At 38.0% G+C, this 8,365-nt stretch overlaps 1 long non-coding RNA gene across 2 annotated transcripts; it reads right to left on the minus strand.

Moving 5' to 3' along the window:
- Window positions 1–4,747: 4,747 nt before the first annotated feature.
- LOC120080356 (uncharacterized) lies at window positions 4,748–7,996 on the minus strand. 2 transcript variants are annotated; one of them, XR_005482484.2, is made up of 5 exons: window positions 7,273–7,996; window positions 7,046–7,195; window positions 5,946–6,313; window positions 5,511–5,848; window positions 4,748–5,259 (listed from the first exon to the last, which is right to left on the minus strand). It is a non-coding gene; the product is annotated as an uncharacterized LOC120080356 (long non-coding RNA). The 2 variants fall into 2 exon arrangements; XR_016530243.1 differs by having other exon boundaries at window positions 5,946–7,195.
- Between the last annotated feature and the right edge of the window lie 369 nt (window positions 7,997–8,365).

Consider the following 8,365-nt stretch of genomic DNA (forward strand, 5'->3'; position numbering starts at 1 on the left):
GGAGTGTGATAACTTGTAGAAATACAAGTTATTATGACTCAAAATTTGGAACAATTAGGGTCTTTAATGATAAAATCTCATCATTCTTAGAGAAAAAGCATGAAATTACTCAAACACTATCAAACTCATGCAAAAGAGTGTTTATTACTAAAATACTGCGGCGTTAACGCATAATATTACAGGTTTTCAACAAAGATTCCAAGTGTCGCAGGCAACATCAACGCATAGGCATGCGTCGGAGGGATTCAACGCAAGGAAGATTCATTGATTCAGGCTGTTTGTGTCAAATCACCACTTGCAAGCATGAGCATCTGCAGCTAGCGGCGTCTGAAAAGCATCTGAGTGTCAGGCAGCTGACCAGGGTATGGAATTTAATGTTGCCCCATCATCAAGTTGGTGAAGAACGACACCTATAAATAGAAGAAATCCCACCAGATGAGAGGATCTTAGCTCATTGTATAATTCTAAAATTTTGAGACTTAGAGTTGTGCTGCTGTGACGAGAAGAATACAAGAGGGAAGAGAACCACCCCCACCGTCGATCAAAGAGTGGAGAAGGCTGAGCTCGAGGGAGAATTTTCTTCCATTTCTTCTACAAGTTGGTTGTACACAAATTAGAATTGAGCCAAAGAGGACAAGAGATTGTACTCTATGGCTTGACTCCTTTCTTTTCATCTGAATTATAATTTTCTTCATCTCATTTGATTGAATATTGATCTTGTAAAGACAATCAGTTTCTTTATGAATTCACATATTTGATCTACTTCACTTCGCCACTGTTTATTCCTTGTTTTATGTTAGATGCATCTATAACTTCATGCAAAACCCATTTCTGAACGCTTAAGCCAACTGAATCACTTGGTAAAAGCCACTTTAGTTTGAATTATTCAAGAGAATAAGCAAGCCAGCATTAAGTTAGAAACGTTTGGTACATCTAGAGATAGATGCACTATTTCTTTTATTACATTCTGTGACTAACGCATACATTCTAGAGATAGGGTATTGTATAACATTTTCATTGAGAAGTGCTGAATAGAAATCTAATGCATAAATGGAGATAAGCAAGTCATTTCATCCGCATTCTTGTACGTGTACATCTCACTTAGATCGACGCATATCCCATGCACTAAACTCCATTTTCACATGACCCTTTGTTTTCTACTTGACCATTTTGTGTCTTTTTGCATGCACACAACAACTTAGTGTAAATAACTCGTTTTCGCATTCACTAAGGATACTTCTACAACAGCTATAACGCAAGCTCTGCGTTAGCTTTAATCTGAATCCCTAAGTTCGACCCTGGACTTACCAAGAACCTGAGTTGGATTTATACTTGGATCTAATTTAGCAAAACTTAAACGCATATAGAGGAGTGTCACGCATCCCTTTACACATCACTAATGCATCACTAACGCATCATTCGCATTTGCACTTATTTTTCCAATTACTTTATACAATACACTTCTAAGCTCACATCACGAATTCAACGAACAACAATGCTATTCATGCATTTTTTTCCCATGACATTTCATAGATTGTGCACGTGGCACATAGAACAGAATCTTATTACAAACTTTAAGGATCGTACTATCATTGGGATGCTTAAAGATGCAGCAAGGGCATTTCACATGACAGAGTTCCAAGAAAAATGGGATGAACTTCGTAGTTTTCAAGATGGTGTTATCACAAAATATCTAGAAGACATTGGTCTTCAAAGGTGGGCACAGGTTTACCAAATAGAACGAAGATATGACAATATGACGTTCAACAGTGTGGAGTCTTCCAATTCATTAACTAAAGAGTATCGATTATTGGCCATAGTATGCTTGATTGAACATGTTAGAGGAATGCACTTGTCGTGGTTCTATGAATGGAGGAATTACTGGACATCTCGAACGATGTTGCACTCTAATTATTGTGAAACCCGATTGGCAAGTGAGCCTGATAAGGGCAGATGATATCGGGTTGAGCCTATTGATTATTATTAGATCCACGTGCAAGATAATCGATTGGACGGTATTGTGAATCTTCACACGAAGGAATGCACGTGTAAGATGTTGAGATTGGTGTCCTAATTCTCCCGGAGTCTCGTAGTTTGTAATATATACACATTGTTATGAATAATATATACATAAGTGAATCATGCCTTAAGTGATAACCTAAATAGGTCTATAGTATAAGGATTAAGGAGAGATTCCTGATCCTTGTGACACTACGGATACGGCCCACTTTGTAGAGGTTTTCAAGTGTTGTGAACTACTACAGATGGTAGATCCTAACCATTCATGTGGAGACATGCGAGCGGAGGTGTCCTATACAAAGAGTTTGTATAAGACCGGACCACAAGATAGTCAGTTTCTGTATATAACGTCGTTGATACTGGAGACTTACATCTCACCTAAATGACCATAGGTGACATGACCTCAATCCTGAGTGTTTTGGAAACTCCTACCTTTGAGGGCGGTTGTTTGATTAGTATGGGTGAGAATGGTCAGATTGCCAACTCAACATATGAGGACTTGTCTAATTTGGGAGCTGGGAACTCGGTTACATAAGATGGAATTCACTTCTTTCCTAAAGTAGAGGTAAGTAGATAGATTGCTCCCTTAAGGACTAATTCCGGGGCTTGAACATAGTGGCCATAATTTCTCTTTGGAAGAGAGGAATTAATTATAGTAGCACTATGACTTATGTTCATTAGAGGGATCAGTGGTACTTAATGAGTTAGATGTAACTACAGGGGCATAACGGTTATTGGCCCAGCTGTACTTACAAGTAATCTGTGAAGTGTTATCTCACTGTTGATTGGTTGATATGGACACATAATATACTATAGTAAGGAGAGTTCAGTTGTCGGTCTTTAGTGGAGTGCCTGGCAGTTAATGGATGGTGGATCCCATGACTAAAAAGGTTAGTCAGTTATTCACGTACCGTTGGAGCTTCGAGCTACAGGTTCATAAAGTCCCCTGGTAGCTCAATGGATTCAAGTTGAGGATCAGTTCTTGGTGTTGATTTCAAATGTTCTAATTGACAAGAGGTAATTCGATTATATATGATATGACTGGTATGATGTATGAGATACATCAAATGGAGGATTAATGTAAATGTAATTTACATTAAGTACCATGGAAAAGAAAAAGTGATATGGTTTATATGTTTCATGAGATGAAATATTAAAACTTTAGGTTATAAGTATAGTATGGTAAGTTGGTTATCATATATATTTATAATAATATTAATTATTGGATAATTATCTCTTTTTCTCTAATAACCAATTGAATGGGAGGTTATTGGTGGTTTTATGGTAACCGTGTGGTAAAAGAAAAAATGTTTTCCTAAATTTAGTAAGATTTGCAAAAGTTGTTTTTTTAAAGTTTCTATTCTTAGAAATTACTCATGGTGGATTTCAGGTAAATACGATTTACTAAACGACAGCTGAAGAGAGACTAGACGACCGTGGAGTGATTCTACATGATAGTCACTCAGCTGGCTAATTAGCTAAATGATTGTGGAGCTTTTGTTAAATGATTGGGCATCGTCTATACGATAGACTTGTCATCTCCCACTTGCTCAATCGTTTACACGATTGTTCCTCTGGTCTCTTCCTCTAACCAAGTCCACACAGAGCCCACACTTCTGTATTCTCACACCGAGAATACCAAGGTAGCCATTGTGGTGGTGTCATACTCAACTCGACATTGTCGAGATTTTTTGGAGATTATTCACTGTGTTCGTGATCTTGGAGATCGCTGAGTTCGTGGTCGCTATGATCGTGCAGTGTAGCGGTCGTAGTGTTCAAGCGTTCAAATTTGTAGTCTTGTTGATTGTTCGAGCATTCATGATCAATGGTGTTGAAGATGAGTCGGTATGTGTAATTCTTCTCTTGATCTTAGTAAAGCATGCTGTAATTTCGTTTTGTGCATAGCCTGTATGTTTATGTTTCTTAATTGTAATTGTTAATGTTCATATATGAATGAAATTTGGAAAGATCATTCTACTGCTCATGGAATCCTCATGTTTGATTTCCTTCATGAGGAATTTGACTCACTTAGTATCCCATGTTCGCATGCAATTGTGGCCGCCAAGGAACGAAACATCCTCATCTAGAGTCTTTGCAGTCGATTTTATACAGTGGACTCTCTAATGACTGCGTATGTGGAGCCTGTAAATCCACTCGAGCACATATCTGAATGGAAGAGACCTCTTGGATATGTAGAAAAGACTATTCTTCCTTCAAAGTTTGTGGCACCAGTCGGCAATGAAAAGTGAGAAGAATATCATCCAAAGGAGAATTTCGCAAACAAATAAAATGTAGTAGGTGTGGGAATTATGGGCATGACTGACAAAACTGTGCGACGTACTGAAAATGACATAACTGACTAAAATGTTTGACAAGGTTGATTGTCTAAATATAGACTCAATTGGCACTTTTAATTATCTGAATGTATTGACTTTGTATGTTTTGTTCTCTCAGAATGTCAATCATGCTTTTGTATAGAACAGAATATGTATACTCTTAGAATGTCACTCATGCTTATGTACAGACTCTTATGAATACCATCAAAATGTAAGTCTCGCTCTCTCGATCTCACTCTCTCTCAAAGTCTCGCTCTTTAAAGATATATAGTCAAAATAAGTAACAAAATCCAATGAAGTTTTATATACATAAAAAACACATGTTTTACATACATAAAAAATACATCAACAAATACATGTTTTATATACATAAAAAATACTGAGTATTCGCCCATAACTGACATGCTAACTACATCCTATATTCACTCATTCTCTCCTGAGTGATTACGGAAGGATCATCAGTCACTAAATATTCTAGTAATTTTATTGCAAAGATGTCAGAATCAAGTGACCTGTGTTGTATGTTTGCATTGATAGGTCGGGTGATTTTCCAACGGGATGTGGATAGGTCTGGTTTTGAATGTTTCACGTCACAATAGTAAAGTAGGGATGGTAGTGTGACAGTCAATGGCTCCAGCCAAGTCCCGAGCTTCATCATTGATGTGTATGACAAGAGTGAACCAAACATGAATATATAGCCTCTATTAATGTCCATTGCAAGGATCATCCAGTGCTCACCAATGTTCATTGTAGTATATACGAAATCCACATTTATCCATTTGACATCGAATTTACCAGTGACGTAGTCCTTGTCCATGTCTTCATCCTGCCATACTAGGGCAGCCTCCAGTCTCTGCTTCTTCTTTATCCGTTTAAATACCCTGCTACGAGCATTAAGGTAACTCTAGAAAATAAAATGAGAAGTTAAGTAACAAAATATATCATAGTAAAATGACTCTGCACAACAAAATATATCAAAATTTATTGTTTCTCCAATTAGAAAGATGGTGAACTTGTGTATGCACATGACAGGTCGGTTATAAAACTTTTCTTTCATAAAATGAAATAAAGTATTTATAGTATGCACAAAAAATTACTATGTCAGCCAAAGTACAATATATCCAACTGTAAAGGAGTCAAGACTAAGAAACTTACATCACACTCAACCCACGAACTCGGTTCAATCAGTTCTTTGAAAAATTGCTTGGATAGTGGCTTAAAGGAATTCTCTCGAACCTCATTTATGTATTCTCATTGGTGATCCAGCCCATCATTTATGTAAAGATAGAAAGTGGAGCGTCATGTGCTACGTTGTACCCGACCATCACTCTGAATAATGACATAGGCACACCCCAGAAAAGATACTTAACCTTTTGACTTTCAGACAGAAAGTGTACCCTAGTTTCGTCATCTTTTGTTATTTTCTTCTTTAGTTGGGCTGGAGGTCTATATTTATCAACGTCTTTCCTCTTACGACTAGTTCTTCGAGATTCCTACATAAATAAATAATAAAAAATTACTCATCAAGAAATATAAAAAAAAATTAATCATGAAATATAAACAAAGATTACCGATCAATAAATTACTCACCAATGTAACTCCTTGCATGATCATAACAATATTAGAAGTGTCAGCCTCTGGATGTGGGATGGTGAGTAAGTCAGACATGTCGGCCTCTGGATGTGGGATGTTAGTGGGTGAAAAAGATGTACTCGGGCTCCCTATTTGTGGAAGCATGGTGGGTGAGGTAGACACGTCAGACTGTATAAGTGGGACGTCAACCTCTATAGGTTGGACATCAGTGGGTGATGTTGTGCTATCGGGCTCTAAAGGGGGGATGGGAGTAGGTGTAGTGGTGGTATTTGGAGGATATAGAGGAGGGATGGGAGTAGATGTAGTGGTAGTATTTGGAGGATATAGAGGGGGGATGGGAGTAGGTGTAGTGGTGGTATTTTCACCTGAATAAGCGAAATCCTTCAATTAGTAAACATAAAATGATGAGTTCACAAACACGTAAAAACTAAATATAAAACAACGATAGTAAATGTAAATCTAGCACATAAACTGTAACAGTGACTAGATGGCTGACAATTGTGCTTTCACATCTGTCATGCTTTCCTTGATCTTGGATACACAACCATCTAAATTCGATACACGGCCATCCAACCTCGATAGTAAGCTATCAATGCTCCGCAGGTACGAATAAACAGAATGGTTAGGATTGGCTCCCTCCCTGCGGCCAGAAGTTACACAATCAGGACACTCCTCATCCATAGATTCCTTTCTATGGAAATCCGCAGGATGGTAATCAGGTGGGCTCTACTCATCCTCATCGCGTATGTCCCTCACCACATCATGGACCATATCATCACTAGGTGTGTATGTCCCTCCCTCCACCCTTCCACATCAGCATCCTCGTGCTCAGCATGCTCGTGCTCTTACCTCCATGATGATCATCATTGTCGCTTTCAAAACTATCTCCACTACTCAACCTATTGCCGCTTTCAGTACTACCATCGTTGACACCTAAATCTAATATAGGTCGTCTGTCCACTGGGGTATCCCAAAACTCCCTCTCAGTGTCGGTCATGACAAGACCCATTTTAACCTTTGTATGCATTAACATCCCAGTAAAATGGTTAGTGTCAATTTACAACCAAATAAACATATTATGCATAGAGTATACTTACATTGTTAGACTCGAATATCTCTCTCTCGAATACTTTGAAGGACATTGAGTGGGAGCATGACCATCGTAATATATGAGGCAAAGCTACCTTGCTCCTTCATTCAGTAATATTCCCAACTACCGATGCTACTAGAATCTCATACATCTATACCTAAATAAGATTACATATATTAAGAACAATAGTAATGTTAAATCAAACAACACAATTATTATGTTAAGCAAATTTACTTGGAACGCTTGTAGAAATCCACGCAAAGAGTACTTCACGACATAATTTTTATTTCCTTTCACCTTCGTCTTGTATAAACTATCTTATCATCTAATGCAGTCTTTAGGGCATCGAGTGTCCTCTCCTAAATAATGGTACCCCAATCTAGACTGTTGTAATACTCTATGTTCTGAACGTCCTTAAATCATTTAAGTTTCACTGCACTTTTCTGCTTGTTCTTTCTCATCATTGCAACCTCTGAGTAGTACACTAAGGTGATCTTCACAGCATCATCATCATCTTCGAACTCCAACTCCTTATATCTTTCTTCTAGTAGACTGATATGTAATGTGTCCATCACTCGATTACCAAAATACTTGATTGCAAGTTCATATGAGGACTCCTTATTCTGATCAACTTGCATAGGGGATCGCCACAAACCAGTCATCAACAAAAAATCATCCTTCGAAAACGTGACGACCTTTCTGCCAACAGAGAATCTCATCAAGTTAGCTATCATGCTCTTCACTTCTCTCAACGACATATGGTCGATAATTAGATTGTTGAATACCATATCAATGTCTACAAATTGCTCAAAAAATTTTCTCTTGAACATCTCTAACTACCATGAGGTAAGCTTCCCCTTCACAGGCTTGTTCGCACTAGCAATGTGGGCCAAGTTCATTACTTGATCGGGAAATCAATCGACTACAGGTATTCTGAAACGTGTTGACATCTTAAATCACTCCTGCATGAAATAAAGATTCAATCAGTAATTCCTTTAGAAAAAAAAATTATAAACCCAACATTATGTTTAAGTCTCGCTAGAACCATTCTCACTAGACATTGTCTCGCTAATCTAGTTCTCTCTGGTATCTCTCTCGCGAGTCTCGCTCTCTCTAGTGTCACTCTCACTGGTGTCACTCTCTCTGGTGTTACTCTCGCGAGTCTCGATCTCTCTAGTGTCGCTCTCTCTAGTATCGCTCACGCTAGGCTCACTCTCGCCGATTTCACTCTCACTTATCTCGCTCACATTCTCTCTTTCTACTCATCTCCAACCTCAGAACACATCAAAAACTAAAAAACAAACAAAAAAAATCATTGGTTCATCGT

The sequence above is a fragment of the Benincasa hispida genome, chromosome 6 (assembly GCF_027475165.1).
Source record: "Benincasa hispida cultivar pf3 chromosome 6, pf3_genome.v1.1, whole genome shotgun sequence".
Taxonomy (NCBI): Eukaryota; Viridiplantae; Streptophyta; class Magnoliopsida; order Cucurbitales; family Cucurbitaceae; genus Benincasa; species Benincasa hispida.